This window comes from Lactuca sativa, chromosome 3, assembly GCF_002870075.4.
Source record: "Lactuca sativa cultivar Salinas chromosome 3, Lsat_Salinas_v11, whole genome shotgun sequence".
Taxonomy (NCBI): Eukaryota; Viridiplantae; Streptophyta; class Magnoliopsida; order Asterales; family Asteraceae; genus Lactuca; species Lactuca sativa.
This window is the reverse complement of record NC_056625.2, coordinates 253794129-253812332: the sequence shown is the minus strand read 5'-3', so window position 1 is coordinate 253812332 and position 18204 is coordinate 253794129. Positions and strand designations below refer to the sequence as shown.

The 18204-nt window shown below is 35.0% G+C and overlaps 1 pseudogene; it reads right to left on the bottom strand.

The window, feature by feature from the left end:
- Positions 1–16203: 16203 nt before the first annotated feature.
- LOC111896486 (probable methyltransferase PMT1) lies at positions 16204–17657 on the bottom strand (annotated as a pseudogene).
- Positions 17658–18204: the final 547 nt, after the last annotated feature.

Below are 18204 nucleotides of genomic sequence, written 5' to 3'. Positions count from 1 at the left end.
AGGTAAAGATTCTAGAGATTATCGAAATAGCGATTGATGAAGAGTATTATAATTTTTTTCTGTAATTGTTCTTGTAATCTTCTAATCCTTTACAGTTGATGTTCTTAATCGAGCTCTTCTAAGGATTTTATTTAATCATTCGACATGTTTGATTCAAGCTGTTTGTTCTTATTATTGCGTTTTTACTGTTTTAAATTCATATACTTGTTCAAGATCTAATCGATCTTCATAGATTAAAAGTTGTTTTAATCCCATCAGTAAGGTCGACTACTCGGCGAGTCCAAGCGAATATTCGAGAAGATAAAGACTCGGGATCCCAGAGACTTATCACAATACGGGGACTGAGAGATGGACTCGACGAGTCGCCACCTGACTCGACAAGTCAATTCATATATATAAAGATAACTCCTCAGAACGATGGGGAGGGAATTCTGGAACGATTCAGAAGAGTTTAGCTGCGATAAAGAAGTCGGAAAAACCCTAGAAGACGATGAGAGAAGCTAGAATTCAATCCCGAAGAAGAATTGAGGCAAATTTCATCATTACACTTAATCTTTTGTTTTGTCATTATGGTTAAACAATTAGACTTTGTTTGTTTGCTATTATTTACTTTAATTATGAGCTAAAACCTTTAGACTTCTGTTTGGGGATACAAAATTGATACTATGGTTTGATTGATTGGTAGGATTAATTCTAAGTTGGTGATTTTTGTTATTTTAGCTTGCTAAAGAACCTTGTGTGTGAATAATAATTAATTTTCTGTTAATAGGAAGATAATTGATTAGCATGAACATCTATTGATTATCAATCTCATTTGTTATGTGATCACTTTGTCATATGTCTAGGATTAATGAACATGAAACTAAAGTTAATAAAGAAAATTGAGTAAATTCATGTGCAAGCTTGTGTGATGACCATCAACAAGAAGTTAATTAAAAGATTAAATTAGTTAACTATTGCAAGTCTAAATTAATCTGAATCATTAATCTAGTAAATCTAATTAAATTAGACAACTGGCCACTGTTTAAGTTAGTTTATTTGCTAAGGATTAGTGTAGTGAATGCGAATCTAATCACTTGAATCGGTAACCGACAAAAGAATTAATCCATTGCACCATTACCTTGAAATCAACCATAGGATCAATTGAGTTGAACTAAACAGAAGTTCCTTCCCATTATTGAATCTAATTAGTTCTTTGTTTTCTAGTTTTAAATTAGTAATAGTTAGCAAGTTTCTAGTCTTGTAAAACTAGAGAAAACCCCTAATTATTAATTAATTTAGATAGAATTAGTTTTTAGTTTTAATTTGTCATTCCTTGTGTTCGATACCCTACTTATTCAACTATACCACAATTGATAGGTTCACTGCCTTTGTGTGTTATTTTATAATTAAAAGTAGGTTTAAAACTAAGTGAGTTTGCACACATCAATTGAATTGTTAGATCTAGTGATTGAACAAATCCTAGAATTAGGTGATATAAGTTACTAACTTTGATTGTATGAGAGAGCATAATTAACCCATAATTTGTGATTCGTTGCTTGTCTGGATCCTAGGTAGATAGCTCTAAGATTTATCATGCATAGCCAAATCTATCTTTATATCAATTTGGTGTCTACTTGTGTTTGAACATTACATGATACTTCATAAATTGGTAAAAACTAAGAAATTGGTCATAATAACTAGTTACAATATAATTTGGTGACCAACATAATAGTTCTACTCGAAATCAACCATAGGAAAAGGTGGGGGGTCGGAAATAAACGAAAGTACTCTTTAATCTTGAATTTAAATCGTTTTTTTCGTATTTTTAGTAGTTTAATTTCTTTTTTTTTATTTAAGTTGTTGGTCTTGTAAAATCAGTAACACCCCACCCCCCCACCACCACCACCACCACATATTTAGTTGTTTTTTAGTAGTTATTTTATTAGCTAAATATTGTTCACCGTGATCGATATCCGACTTACTTTTCTATTTTATAATCTTACTAGGTACACTGCTTATAAGTGCATTAGTTACTGAAGTTTTGTTAGGATATAAATTTAAAACCGGTAGGTATATCTGTGCACATCAGGTTGCCTCTTTTTTTGCACCTTTCCCCTCTCTCACTCTTTCTCTCTCTCTCTCTCTCTCTCTCTCTCTCTCTCTCTATGTGTGTGTGTGTGTATATATATATATATATATATATATATATATATATATATATATATATCCATCGTAGGCCACCATTGGAGCACCACGAGCGCCCCGCCTGCTTCGAACACCTCTGCAGCTCTGACCCTATCCTCAACCACCCTTAGCTCCACCTCACCGACCGCCAACTCTCATTTTCGACCACCACCAACAGCCACCAAAATTCACCCATTTGACCTCCTTCAGATCATTTACAAGCGAAAACTACCCTTTCTCTCTAACTCCACCCATAAACACTACAAATGCCTCTTTTGTTTAACGGCAACACCATCGATGATGTTTCTGGGTTGTTTCCAAGCAGATTTCTGGCGATTTTTATCTAGAAATTGATGGTTTTGAGCCATAAGAACTTTCCTATGGGCACATGCAAACCCTAATGCTTGGATCTAGGTTTCTCTAATTGAACATGCATTGAATCCAAGACTTACAATACTAGATCTAATGTAAACAATTGAATCAAATCATATGTAATTGGATCTAGAACAATACCTTAGATTACTTGCTTGATACTTCTTCTCCTTAGAGCTTAAAGTCATAATTATCACTCCTCTAATGGCTTACAAACACCAACTAGTAAGAGGATGATATTGAGAGAGAGGAGAGAAGGTGAGAAATCGGCCCTAGGGTTCCTTGCCTTGCATGAGTGCCGATTTCCCTCACCCTAGGGATCTATTTATACTATGGGATACTAGGGTTTCACCTTTAACCCTAATTGAATAACTTAGGCCCTAAGCAATCCAAGATCCTTCTAGATTCTAGGCTTGGACGAATTTAAGGTTCCCTAACCCTAAATTTCATCCACCCCATTACCCATAAGGATACATAGCCCAAAACACAACTATCACACATTTGACAGTTTATGCCCCTTTATTTAATTAACCTCTTTAAGTTATCAAATTAATTCTTAATTAATATATAACTTATATTAATCAAATAACAATATTATTCCTTTAATATATTATTCTCATAATATATTAACAATAATATCTCTTCTCTCTTAACAAATCATCCTGTCAAGTTGCTATGGTGAAGGCAACCCAAAAGGACCATGCATAACCGGGTCAAGTACTTACCAAATATAGTTACAGCCTTAGACACTAATCCAACAGTCTCCCACTTGGATAAGTCTAGTAACTACAAATGCAAACACAATCCGATTAGCAATCGTAGCTCTCAAAGACGCTGTCAACTCTAATCATATCAGTAACCTGTCCTTTAGATAAGGGATCGTACAATCCTCTGTTTAGATATCGTGCAGACGATACTCATTGTCCAGCAACTATTTTCTCGATCTCAGATTTATTTGACATAGAACTTAATTGAACACATCAATTCAGTTCTGACCGGGCCCGGCACCAAAGTCAAATTAAATCATCGAGCGGCCGTGATATCGCTTTTACCCTCTTAGGATAAAAGTAATAGATAAACTTCGACTTATATGCATTTACTTATCAACTAACCAACTATACACAACAATGCGTTTTATGACATCAATTTACTGATGCGGTTTCGCATTATCAATGTACAACCAATTAGTAAATAATAAACCATATATCTAGGTTTTAAGACCATATGATATTATCGTCTTGCGATCACTCCAAAGTGATTCCAACAAGCGCGGGTTTATTCCAATGCTCAAAACTTGTTCATAAGCACTCATGAACGTTGCAGCAAACCTTTGCTATTTCTAATACCATTTAGACAATCTACACACCAATTCTTGACAATCTTCATTCATACCTACTCCCAACATATGAACAATTATGGACAGTTTGAATAATTCGATTATTCTTAATAAACTCAATTATTCTGGAAGTCAAAACATGCAAAGTGAAACAATAGCTAAACAATTAACATAAGATAGTAACATTACTTAGAAATAATACTCCTTTATTTAATCATCAAATGTCAATTACATTTATCTATTACATGTTTCTAATACTATCTAATCTAAACTAATATCATCCTTCAGCCCAATACTCCTAGCATGCTGCAAGTGCTTAACCCTGCTCAGTCCCTTCGTAAGCGGATATGTTGGGTTATCTTCTGATGATATCCTCTAAACCATGAGGTGTCCTTCTTCAACTCGATGCCTAATAAAGTGATATTTTATGTCGATATGCCGAGATCTACCATGATCCCTCGGTTCCTTGGTCAAGGCAACCGCTCCTTCATTATCACAGAAAATTTCCATGGCTCCTTTATGGCAGGCACAACTCCAAGATCGCCAATGAAGTTCTTCAACCATATTGCCTCCTTTGAAACTTCGCTCGCTGCAATGTACTCTGATTCGCACGTTGAATCAGCTACAATTTCCTATTTGGAACTTTTCCACGTTACTGCTCCTCCATTAAGGGTAAAGACCCATCCCGACTGCGAACGGTAGTTGTCCCTGTCGGTTTGGAAACTGGCGTCACTATACCCTTGCACCTTCAAGTCATCACTCCCTCCGAGGACTAGAAACCATTCCTTGGTCCTCCGAAGGTACTTAAGGATGTTCTTTACCGCAATCCAATGCGCTCTACCAGGATTCCCTTGATATCTACTGACCATGCTCAAAGAAAAGGCCACATCGGGTCGAGTACAAGTCATAGCGTACATGATCGAGCCAACTGCGGAAGCGTAAGGTACTCGACTCATCTCAGCTATCTCGGCTTCGGTACTCAGACTTTGAGTCTTACTCAACTTGGTATTACTCTGTATCGGTAGTTCTCCCTTCTTCGAGTTTTCCATACTAAAACGTTTTAGTACCTTATCTAAGTAAGTATTCTGACTAAGTCCTATTAGTCTCTTACTTCTTTCTCTCACTATCCTTATTCCCAAAATATAGGAAGCCTCTCCGAGGTCCTTCATAGTGAAGCACTTCCCGAGCCAATACTTTACTTCCTACAGAGTCGGGATGTCGTTTCCTATGAGAAGTATGTCATCGACATACAAAACGAGAAACCTAACTATGCTCCCACTGGCTTTGACATATACACATGATTCATCTTCGCTTCGTACAAATCCAAACTCTATGAATTTCTCATCAAAGCAAAAATTCCATCTACGAGACGCTTGCTTAAGTCCATAAATGGACTTCTCAAGCTTGCACACTCTATTTGGATGCTTCGGATCAACAAAACCTTCTGGCTGAGCCATGTAAACATCCTCAGCCAACTTCCCATTAAGGAAAGCGGTCTTGACATCCATTTGCCATATCTCATAATCATGAAATGCGGCAATAGCTAGCATCACCCTAATATATTTTATCTTCGCAACTGGTGAGGAGGTCTCATCATAGTCAACTTCGGGAGTTTGAGTAAAGCCCTTCGCAACCAATCGCGCTTTGTACGTGTGCACATTTCCATCCATGTCGATCTTCTTCTTGAAGATCCATTTGCACCCAACCGTCTTACGTCCGGGCACATTGTCAACCAAATTCCAAACTTGGTTGTCATGCATAGACTGAATCTTGCTGTCCATTGCCTCTTTCCATTTTGCAGACTCCGGGCCTGCCATGGGTTCCTTATAGCAATTAGGTTCATCTAGATTTATTAGTGCACTATCACTAATATACATGTCCCATTTGGTAGTAATATGAAAACCATACAACTGAGGTTGAACTCTAACTCTTTTGGAACGTCTAAGAGGTAATGACTCGTAAATTGGTTCAACCGGAGTTTCCTCCTCGGGTTGAGCGCCAGCGGTCGAGGTTCCTTCATCGCTCGACTCTTGAATCTCTTCAAGATCGATTTGCCTCCCACTATCTCCTTAGCTTATGAGTTCTCTCTCTCGGAAAACCCCTCTCCTCGCAACGAAGACTACATTGTCATTCGGTCTATAGAAGAGATATCCAAAGGATTTCTGTGGGTAGCCGATGAAAATACGTCGCTCACTACGAGGTTCGAGCTTGTCATAAGTTTCTCGTCTTACGAAAACTTCACAACCCCAAACCTTGATATGTGCCAACGAGGGAGCCTTCCCTGTCTACATCTCGTGAGGTGTTTTGGCAACCTTATTTGTAGGGACTCGGTTAAGGATATGGGCGGCAGTCTCTAAGGCATACCCCCAAAATGAGATAGGTAGTGAAGCATGACTCATCATAGAACGAACCATGTCCAACAGGGTTCGATTGTGCCTTTCTGCCACACCATTCAACTGCGGTGTCCTAGGTGGTGTCAGTTGTGAAACTATTCCACATTCCTTAAGATAGTCGTGGAATTCAAGACTTAGGTACTCTTCTCCTCGATCGGATCGAAGCATCTTGATTTTCCTGCCCAATTGATTCTCTACTTCATTCTTGAACTCTTTGAACTTTTCAAACGTTTCAGACTTGTGTTTGATTAAGTAAATATACCTATATCTACTATAATCATCGGTGAAATTTACGTAGAAGCAGTTTCCATCCTTTGTGGTGGATCTAAAGGGTCCACATACATCGGTATGTATGAGATCCAATAAACCCTCACCCCTCTCACATGTGCCAGTGAAGGGTGACTTAGTCATCTTTCCAAGTAAACAAGATTCACACGTGTCATCTTCCCTAAGGTCGAATGACTCCAACACTCCATCCTTTTGGAGTTGGGCTATGCACTTCTTGTTGACATGTCCAAGACGACAATGCCACAAAGACACTTTATCCATACTATTGGAAGAATCTATACACAACACATCATTTCCTAGGTTATGTACAACCATAACAGTTTCATAAATTGCATTACAAGGCATAGCTTCAAAGTATAAAACATCATTTAGATAAGCATAAATAGAACCATTCATATTATTAAACGAATATCTAAATCCTTTTCTAAACAAACCATGAAATGAAATGATGTTTCTTGCCATATCTGGCGAGTAGCAACAATTATTTAAATCTAGACCTAATCCATTACTTAGCACTAAAGAATACACTCCAATCTTGGTAACAGGCGACGATCTTCTGTTTCCCATGATTAGATTTATTCTTCCTTGCTCCACATCTCTATCTCTTCTTAGTCCCTGCAAGTCAGAACAAATGTGGTAACCACATCCTGTGTCAAGAACCCAAGAAATAGTGTGAGATGAATTGATAGATTTAGTTGTGTATATACCTGCAAAAGATGGCTTGATCTTTCCATCCTTGATGGCTTGCAGATATTCTGGGCAGCTTCTCTTCCAATGCCCTATCTTGTGGCAATGATGGCACTCTGCCTCCTTCGGGTTAGGGTTGGGCTTAGCGGGATCAACTATGGTGCCACTAGAAGAGGAACCATCTTGGGACTTTCCCTTGCGGTGGCTTTTTGAAGAAGCATTCCTCTTCTTACCCCTTCCCTTTCCTATAGCCAAAACAGGAGTAGCGGTTGGTACGGGAGTTGGTGCAACAGAATTGTCCTTTAGGTTGCTCTCAGCAGTCCTTAGGAGTCCTTGGAGTTTGCTTAGGGTGACCTCTTCCTTGTTCATGTGGTAGGTCATCCTAAATTAGTTGTAGCATGAAGGCAAGGAATGAAGAACAATGTCGATGGCCAAATCCTCCCCAAAGTTAATATTTAACTTGCGAAGACGATCAACATATCGTTGCATCTTTTGCAAGTGCACAGTCAATGATTCTCCATTTCCCATCTTAGCGGTGATCATGTTAGTGATGATCTCGTAGCGCTCTTGCCTCTCACTTTGGTGGTACCTCTTCATCAAGTCTTGATGCATTTCATACGAATACATGTCCTCATAGTACTTTTGGAATTCTTGGTTCATAGTGGCTATCATGATGCAATGAACTTTCGTTGCATCACGTTCGTGTGTCTCAAAGACAGCCATCTCTTCGGGAATAGCGATTTTCGGGTTGACCTTCTCGAGCTTTTCGTCGAGGACATACTCTTTGTCCTCGTAGCGTGCAATGGTGCGAATGTATCTTATCCATTCGCTAAAGTTGGTACCATTGAAGGTCACCTTTTGGCAAAGACTCATTAAGGTGAATGAGTTGGCAGCAGCGTTGTTTGCGTTCGACATCTACAAATAGAAAGGACAAAGTTTGATTAGAATTTTGGATCCCTAATTAAACACCTAAAATGAAAAATTAGGGCTAGGACCCAACAACATTATTTACATATTAGAAAAGGGATGTCGTAATCCAATCATGCAAATAATTTGGAGGTAAGTGAATGACGATTCACTAATTCTTCACCACGAAAACATAACCTTAAGTTTTATTGAGAATTCCTAGATTTTAGAGATCCATTGAGCTTTTCAATGGCATGTTTAAATCTCGATATGCCCCTCTAGTTTGTGACTGGGATATCGAGGATCGCAAAGCGGGTGTGAATTACCATGCAAATCTACATGGTGCCTTCATTGTTACAATCATCTATTCGATGTGCCGGTAAACCACACACGCTCCATCGAACTATGATAAACAATGAATCACCCTTTGCCACCTTTGCTTAGAACCAATTAGTGTGCCGGTAAACCACACACGCTCCACTAACTTCTTAGCAAGGGTGCAAAGTGCAATTTCATGGGATTGCATCAATTCACTTTTCCTAAAGTAACTAACATTGGGAATTTTATAAAATAGTTTAGTTACTTTATAGTTTCATTATACTTATTAATGAGGAGAGAGAGTTGCCCTATCCTACCCGTTCGGCTAACGACCCTCCACCGGTCAAGCAAGCGGTGGGTGTGAGTGTACACCCATTAAGCGCCATTTTATAGGCAGCAACCTTATACCCACCTTATAGACCAGCTTCGTGAATGAGGTCTACTAACGGTAAGACTAGCACAGTTTTACTCATACGTATATATATTAAGCTTGTAATCATATAATAGTATAGGGTTGAATTTTAAACTTGTAAAATTCTAGGGTTTGAAATTTAAATTATTCAAATTAAACTTTTAATCACAAAACTTAAATTTCAAAACTTGAGGACAAGTTTTAAACCTTTTCAAAACATAAGGATCAAAAGGCAAATAATGTAAATCAACAATTATCTCAATTTGATCTTATTCAATATTACTTGCAAAATAATTAACCAATTCAATTCAAATAATCAATTATTATCACATAAGGAAATTATTATTCAACTAATTGGTAATTATCTTTTGTTTGGTCAAGAATATACTCATATATATGGTTAAAATCGGATTTTAATGGCCCAAAACAGTTAAGGCAAGTTTCCCCAAGTAAAACATCAAGAAATCCTGAAACGCCCTCTTTCTGACGCTCAAACTCACCGAGTACCCACTATGGACTCGCCGAGTTGGAGCTACTCGCCGAGTCCACAGTGGAACTCGCCGAGTTCATCAGGCAGAAGACCAAAATTCGAATTTTATAAGTAACAAGCAATTAACCAATGCATCAATTCAATAGAAATCAATCAAGACTCTGATACCACTGATAGGTTTGAGCCATAAGAACTTTCCTATGGGCACATGCAAACCCTAATGCTTGGATCTAGGTTTCTCTAATTGAACATGCATTGAATCCAGGACTTACAATACTAGATCTAATGTAAACAATTGAATCAAATCATATGTAATTGGATCTAGAACAATACCTTAGATTACGTGCTTGACACTTCTTCTCCTTAGAGCTTAGAGTCACAATTGTCACTCCTCTAATGGCTTACAAACACCAACTAGCAAGAGGATGATATTGAAAAAGAGGAGAGAGGGTGAGATATCGGCCCTAGGGTTCCTTGCCTTGCATGAGTGCCGATTTCCCTCACCATAGGGATTTATTTATACTATGGGATACTAGGGTTTCACCTTTAACCCTAATTGAATAACTTAGGCCCTAAGCAATCCAAGATCCTTCTAGATTCTAGGCTTGGACGAATTTAAGGTTCCCTAACCCTAAATTTCGTCCACCCCATTACCCATAAGGATACATAGCCCAAAACACAACTATCACACATTTGACAGTTTATGCCCCTTTATTCAGTTAACCTCTTTAAGTTATCAAATTAATTCTTAATTAATATATAACTTATATTAATCAAATAACAATATTATTCCTTTAATATATTATTCTCATAATATATTAACAATAATATCTCTTCTCTCTTAACAAATCATCCTGTCAAGTTGCTATGGTGAAGGCAACCCAAAAGGATCATGCATAACCGGGTCAAGTACTTACCAAATATAGTTACAGCCTTAGACACTAATCCAACAGAAATATGGGTCTAATATGACCTCATTTTTATCCACTTTTCGAACTCTCATAAACGAAACTCCGTCCGGTTCAATTCTCGACAAAATCTGACGAATCCAACGAAAACCGGAATATTAAAGCACGCTTCGAAAGTGAGTATTGACGGCCCAACTTTTAAACTTTTTAATGTTTTCGGGAGAGAATACTTGCAATTTATTTGTTATTTATTTTTATATAAATGTCTAAATAATTATTACTTGTTTATATAATTTAAAAAATTGTTATTTATCAGTTTATTAAACAAATCGTTATTTAAACTGATATGCACTTTTGTTAAGACTTATTACACATATTTGGTATGTTGATTCTACATTGGTTAAAACTTGGTTTTACTCGATTTACTGTCGTTATACTGCCGAATTTTTGTTAGAAACTTTATACAATTATTACACACGGTCGAACTTGTTGCCTAATGACTTTATTACATGATGACCTAAGTGTAATGCTTTAGCAAATACCTATGACCTATAACCGTTAATCCTGAGCGAGCGAGGAACGTTATGTATAGATCTCTACGGGTTGAAACTCTCACATGTGGTTGCTAGCTAGTAGCTACAACCTTGATAGACAAGTCAGAATGGGTGATAATTGTCCATCAATTACAACATCGATGAAGCGTTGCGATAACTTTTTACGACACACCACGATAACGCACCATGCTAGTGCCAAAAAGAGGCCGGAAGGCGACATATAGCTCGGGTATAAACTCATGTAACACCGATTATACTCTAAAAGCACTCAAATAAGTTGAAATATGACTTTATATTAAGTCGAAACACATACATGTAGAGTTTATATGTACGATATCATATAATCCAGGTAAGCACTTATACATGGTAATCACATACTCTTTTGTTATAAAAAAAAATGTTATTATATATAAATTAGAAAGTATTTATATAAACGTATACTTTTTTGTTATAAAAAGTACTATTTTATATAAGTTAGAAAACACTTATGTACTATAAATGTATACTTTTTGGTTATAAAAATTCTATTTTATATAAGTTAGAAAACATTTATATATTGTAAACGTATACTCTTTGGTTATAAAAGTATTATTTTATATAAGTTAGAAAACACTTATATACTATAAATGTATATTTTTTGTTATAAAAAAAATACTATTTTATATAAGTTAGAAAGCATTTATATATTATTAACGTATATTTTTTTGTTATAAAAAGTACTATTTTATACAAGTTGGAAAACACTTATATGTTGTAAACGTATATTTTCTGGTTATAAAAAGTATTATTTTATTTAAGTTAGAAAATACTTATATACTATAAGCATATACATTTTTTGTTATAAAATTACTATTTTATATAAGTTAGAAAACACTTATATATTGTAACCATATACCTTTTGTTATAAAAAGTATTATTATATAAGTTAGAAAACACTTAATTCTTGGGTTAAAAGTGTTGAATTAAGGTGTCTAAGCTCATAACTAAATTGATATATTCTTGTAACTAAAAGCAAATTCTTTTTGGGTTGCCCTCATAACTAGAAATAGTATAGAACATTTGGAGAAAGAGAAATAATTTGTTAATTGATAATTTATTATGATTAATAAATTAATTAGAAATTAATTAAAATTAATTTAGAATTGATCAAAATTAATTTGGAATTAATTTTAGGGCCAATTGGAATTAATTAGAAGTGTAAGGGTTGATTTATAATTGTTTAATAGTTAAGCAATGGAGAGATTCTAGAACCCATGCTTGGACAATTTTGGGGATCCCTTTATAGGATTCTGGAAGCCTCCATTTGATATCAAGAAACTTGATATTCACTGATTTGAAATGATATTATTTTATATTTAAATTTAGGATTTCTAAAGTTTTCATGTAACTATATAAAGGGTCCTAATCCTTGTATTTTCGACCATCTCTCTCTTGTGAAGCTATAGCTGAAAATCTTCTCTCTCCTTAAAAATCTTCTAGTTTTAGGGTTTGGGTGTTAGCCATTAGAGGTATCATATTGTTGGTGCTAAGTTTTCTGAAGTTCTACAAGGGAATCAAGGGTATTGTTTACTATAACAATATCAAAGGTATGTAACCCTAACTTGTAATTTCAAATTATAGCAAAGGGTTCTTATAGTTTTATAGTATGTTGCTATTAATATGCAAAGACATAGATCGTTTAGGTTGCATGTATTCTTAAACATTAGTGTTTTTTTCCGCATAGACTTGTAACCTATGAATTCCATCAAAAAGCACTCAGAGTCAAAATCTATGAAATCACCAACATTATGTTGACGTATTTTCAAAACTTATGTATTCTCAGGAACGTAACAAGCTAGAAGTACACTCACTCGGGGAACACATGGAATTTTTTGTTTATCTAATCCAATGTTATATTGTTATTAATGCCTAACCATTGACGCAAATACTATACTTTGTTTTATCATGTAATGATACATCGGATATGATATAATATGATAATAGAAGCTGTATTTCATGTTATATTTTTGTACTATTTTATATATGTAAATGATTAATATGATAATAGAAGTTGTATTTCATGTTATATTTTTGTACTATTTTATGTATGTAAATGACTATGATAATAAAAGTTGTATTTCATGTTATATTTTTGTACTATTTTATGATAATAGAAGTTGTATTTCATGTTACATTTTTGTACTATTTTATGTACATCCATGAATAAGTCATACAGCCTGACGTTTCCGCCGCTAGTCGGAGCTGTGAAAAAACCCTTCATCACCAAGTTGTTTGTGTAAATAAAAGTTGGGTTATCTTTAGAAAAGTCATAATATTTTACATAATTAATGGAAAAGTCCCAATTTTTTTAAAAAAAAAAAGACAGGATACCAGGTAAAATTTTGAAAAGACCCTTTTTTTCAATTTCTAATATTTACCTCGTGTCTGTCTCTTTCTGTTACTTTTGTCAAAATATTAGAATTTTTCTAAAGATAACCTCATTATTAACCAATAGTCTATGGCTTATTAATTTCATGAATTAAAGTATATTATTATTATTAACAAAATATTTATAAACAGAACACATCTTTTATATTACAAATAAAGGAAATGTAGCCGTTGCTAATTTTTACGTTCCACTTATAGGTTGTTGTGGGTGTCGTGGTAAGATGCACTCTATGGATGTTTCTTTTAGGCATCGATGTTGGTGTTCCACGTATGCAAGTGTTCCTATGTATAAGTGTTCCTCTTATCTTCTTGAACCCAACTACCACTCAACCTCTATACATTATATAGTGACAACTATCGGCTAACACACATCTATATAGAATGAAAAGTAAACATTGAATGAAAAATTAAATGGAAAACTAGAGAGAGATGTATTTCCTTTATAATTGGATAAAGTTTAGCTAACAAATTAAAAAATAATTACATAATTGATTATCATAAATCATTGGTTTTTTATTAAATAAACGCTAATAGACACACCATATGTGGACATGGAAGATAGTTTGTAGCCATTTAGCACCACAATCATAAAAAAACAATTCTATTACATTTTTTTAGTAAAACATTTAAGCATTAGCCGATGTTTGAAATTACCAACCCTATCCGCACAGTAAGACAAAAACTAGCCAATGTTATGGGGTTTTTTTGGGTGACCGAAGGAAACAAGTTGGATATGAAATATATTTCAAGTGAAGAGTAATTATCTATTTCATATTTATGCCAACAATTAATAAATAGTACTTAGCCTACATTTTTTATTCGTACACATTAACAACCACTTCATTTCCTTTGTTTATAATAATAAAAAAAAACATGTTACGTTTATAAGTAATTTGTTAATATAATGTACATTATTAACCCAAAAAAATTAATAAGTCATAGTTTATTGGTTAATAATAGGGTTGTCTACTTATCTTCATAAAACTCTCAACATTTTGAACAAATTAACAGAAAAAAGATAGGATAATATGTAAATTTATCTTCATAAAAGTCTTTTTCCGTTAAAAAAATATTAGAATTTTTCAGCTAATTAGGTCAAATTGGACTTTTCTAAAGACAAGTTGGAAATAATACACCTTTGATGCATCAAGTTGATCGAAGCAACTATATGATCACAAACTCCACCACTTTAGATTTCATCACCACCAAGCCAAACACCCACAAACTCGCCATGAATCGCTTTTATAACCTTCACCCATAAATTATGTTCTTCATTAAGAAAATACCACCGCCATTTTTGGAGAGAGCAACATTAAAAGCTATAAGACTTCCAATACATATGCCACCCTTTTCTTTGGACACCATAGCCAACTCTGAAGAAATCCAATGAATTATTTATTCATTTTCTTCCATCCCGTGGAAAAAGTTGGAACGTAGAGACTCCCAGAACTTTTTGACGGTCACCGACATAAGAAAAAGACATAAAGTAAATACAAAGAGAACTCAAAACCGAACTCACCAATATAGATATCATGAGTCAAGCAATTTAACTTTCCACTTAGCAAGTCTTTTGGAATCTATCCATAATCACATTCTAATGTTGACCCTAGCCATATTTTCACCCATCGAGGTACCCAAAGTAAGTGAAAGGAAATTTTGCAGCTTTGCGACTTGTAAGCCCCACCAACTGTTGAACATCTTTGAAAGGATCTAAAACCCAAAATAAAATCGATCTATGGATATTCACTTTAAGACCAGAAACCAAATAAAATCAAGTTTAACACCCGAACCATCAACCATGTTGGCAATATTGTCTGCCAACAACTCTCCCACAAAAAATATATCATCTCCATAAAACATATGAGACATATTCAAACCCATGTCTCCATGGATAGTGCATACAAATTCTTCTTTTATTTGCAATTATTGTCTCCAACTTTCACACCGATGTACAACCCTACATCAACCACACCTTCAATGGCAACATGAAAGACCTTACATGGCTAAAATAAAGAGGAACGGAGACAAAGGGTCTCCATATCTGAAACCACATTATGGCCATTGTGAAATTGTCTTGTTTTGTATCATTTACCAATGCAAAATTGAGAGTTCGGCAATGCTAAATTCAACGAAAACTTTCAACACAATGCTACAATGCCATATTTAAGCTCATTAGTTTGATGGATCCGAAACTGAGGGACTGAGGGTTTGTCATTGTCATATTAAATCCAAATTTTAAATCCAATGTGATTGAAAGTTTTGCTATGACAAAGCTAAGAGTTAAGCAATGAGAAAATGATAGTTTGGCAATGCCAAATTGAACCAAAACTTACAGTGCCAAATTTAAACCAATCTTCAACTAACATAGTTGAGCAATGCAAAATAAACACTTACATCAAAATTTAAATGAAAATTCAAAGGCATGTTGGAAAGCTGCTAATGCAAACTATATAAATTGCAATGGAAAATTGTAGAGTTTGCATTTCACAAATAACTTCAACATATTTGTACACTTTTGTCTTTTAAACAATTGGAAATAGTTTTAGAAGACTTGCTTATCTACTACGAAACTAGTAGCCTGTTCAGACTTCACAGTTTTGAGTTAAGGTTTGCATTACATGTTAAAAATAAGTAAATTTCTAAAAAAATGTCTTAAATATAGAAATGACCAGGATGCCACTACAAAATGATTGGTTATTTAAGGAAAATTGAAAATTTTTGTTTATATTGTTAAAATTCATATCCTTATATGATATTTTTGTCTTTTCTGAAATTAAAACCATACTTTTACAATTTTTTTAATTACATGCAAGAAATGAAAATAGTCCACAATCATTATCGATAATCATGTATAATAACTCAATTACAACTAAACAAAAACCATAAATAGTGATTTTTAATACTACTCATATGGAACTTGTTATATAGTTTATGCATCATATCAAATGAACTAAAATTTGGATTATATAAATTAAAATCCAAATAAATAATACACAAATATAAAACCGAAAACCAAGTGTTTGTAGATGCAAATGTATATCATCATAACAAATAAATCAACTAAATCATAACAAAACACTACTAAGATGTCACAACTTGAGAGAGAGAGAGAGGGAGAGATACTACAAAACATAACCATTTTCACATTTTTTTTACCTAGTGGGTTTGGTTTATAAGTTGAAAAACTTAGTCTGTTTCCCTCAAGCTTTCGCTAGTGAGCCATAGTTTCTTTTGAACAATGAGCACAACATGATCTGTATCGGTTTCATCAGACGACGAATCAGCCGTCGCCACCTGTTCCCGGTGTATTGCGGTCAAATACTTCTTCACAAAGTCGATTACGAGTTTTTATCACGGATAATTAGGAAACCCGTGGGCCTTAGGATCCGGTCCATTTCGATTAATAGATATTCCCCACTGCAGCCTTTCTTTTCGATTATGTCGGAGAATACATCGTTTGCGTGGAGTAGGTCGTATGTTCGTGGGTATGTTGAGTATGCTTCACACCTGAATTAAATATCGATATTTATTGAATTTATTAAAGCAATAATAGAAAAAATAGGGAAAAGGAAAATATGTAGTACCAGTTATGGATGGAGCCAAGTAAGCCTCTATCATAGATAAGTTTCAATGTATTTGGTCCATCTTCAGGGACAACATTCATGACCCAAAGATCTTTGGTTTTCAAAGCAGCTCCAAATGAACCCAAGTTTGCCTTCATATCCATCACATTCCTTATGGTGTTTGCTGTTATTTTTGGGCTCAATAGATCCCAGTAGTTCTCAACCCTTTTACGCCACGTCTCCTGTTAAAATATGCAAAATTAATTTATGTCAACTTGCCAACACTTAAATGCACTTTCGTTTATTTGATTATTAATTTATAGCAAAATTGAAAAAGATAGAAAGATAATGTTGTTTACCGTGTCCTTTTCAAACATGTCACTTGAATAGCCAAAGTCGGAAAGACGAGGAGGTGGAGAAGTGAGTCTAGCGGGCCATGGTGCCAATCCGCTTCCTTTACTTGAGTGATCATCTGATATGCATAAAATGCAAGAAAACTTAAATTGTTTGCACAAGCTTAAAATGCAAGAAATAGGAATGTACTTATTAGACAAATGTTATATATATTAGGCATTAATTACATGTTTATATTCTAGAGAGATCATAGTGTAAATATATCTATTATTAATACTTATGTAATCGTGACATTCTGAGAAGATATACAATTCACGTTTTACCAATTTAACTTGGTATCAGAGCCGCTATTCCCTAACCCTAAAATTGGCGCCACAGCAGCACTCAAGATCATCAACCGCACTAGACAGCTACAATCATCCACATCAACCTGCACCTGTTTCTACTCTTTCTTCCTCTTTTCTCTTGTCGATCAGTACACATTGACATTAGCCAATACAATGGCGCCTCTCACAGCATTCACTACTGCAGAGAAAACAGCCCACAACTCTCATAAATTTGCCTTTACTTTGTCCCCAAACAACTATGGCTACTGGAAAACTATGTTACAGCCCTTTCTGGTTACAAACAACCTGTTCGGGTATGTTGATGGCACCATACAGTGCCCACCAGCCACCATCGTGTCCACCACCCCTACAGGAAAAGAAGGCGACACCATGACCACATCCACATCTACTACTAACCCTTGTTACAATACATGGGTCTCTAATGATGCGCATGTTCGAATGCTTATTCTGTCCACCATCTCTGAGACGTCTTTTCAGCATGTTCAAGGTAATACATCACGTGATCTTTGGCTGTCTTTAGAAAGTGCTTATGCTCCTCATACTTCTTCTTGTGAATATACTCTTAAAACCTAACTTCTGAAAATCACAATGAAAGAAGATGAGTCCTCATCTGCTTACTTAACCCATGCACAAGAGTATTCTAATGCTCTTGCTAATATTGGCGAACCAGTTAAAGAAAAGGA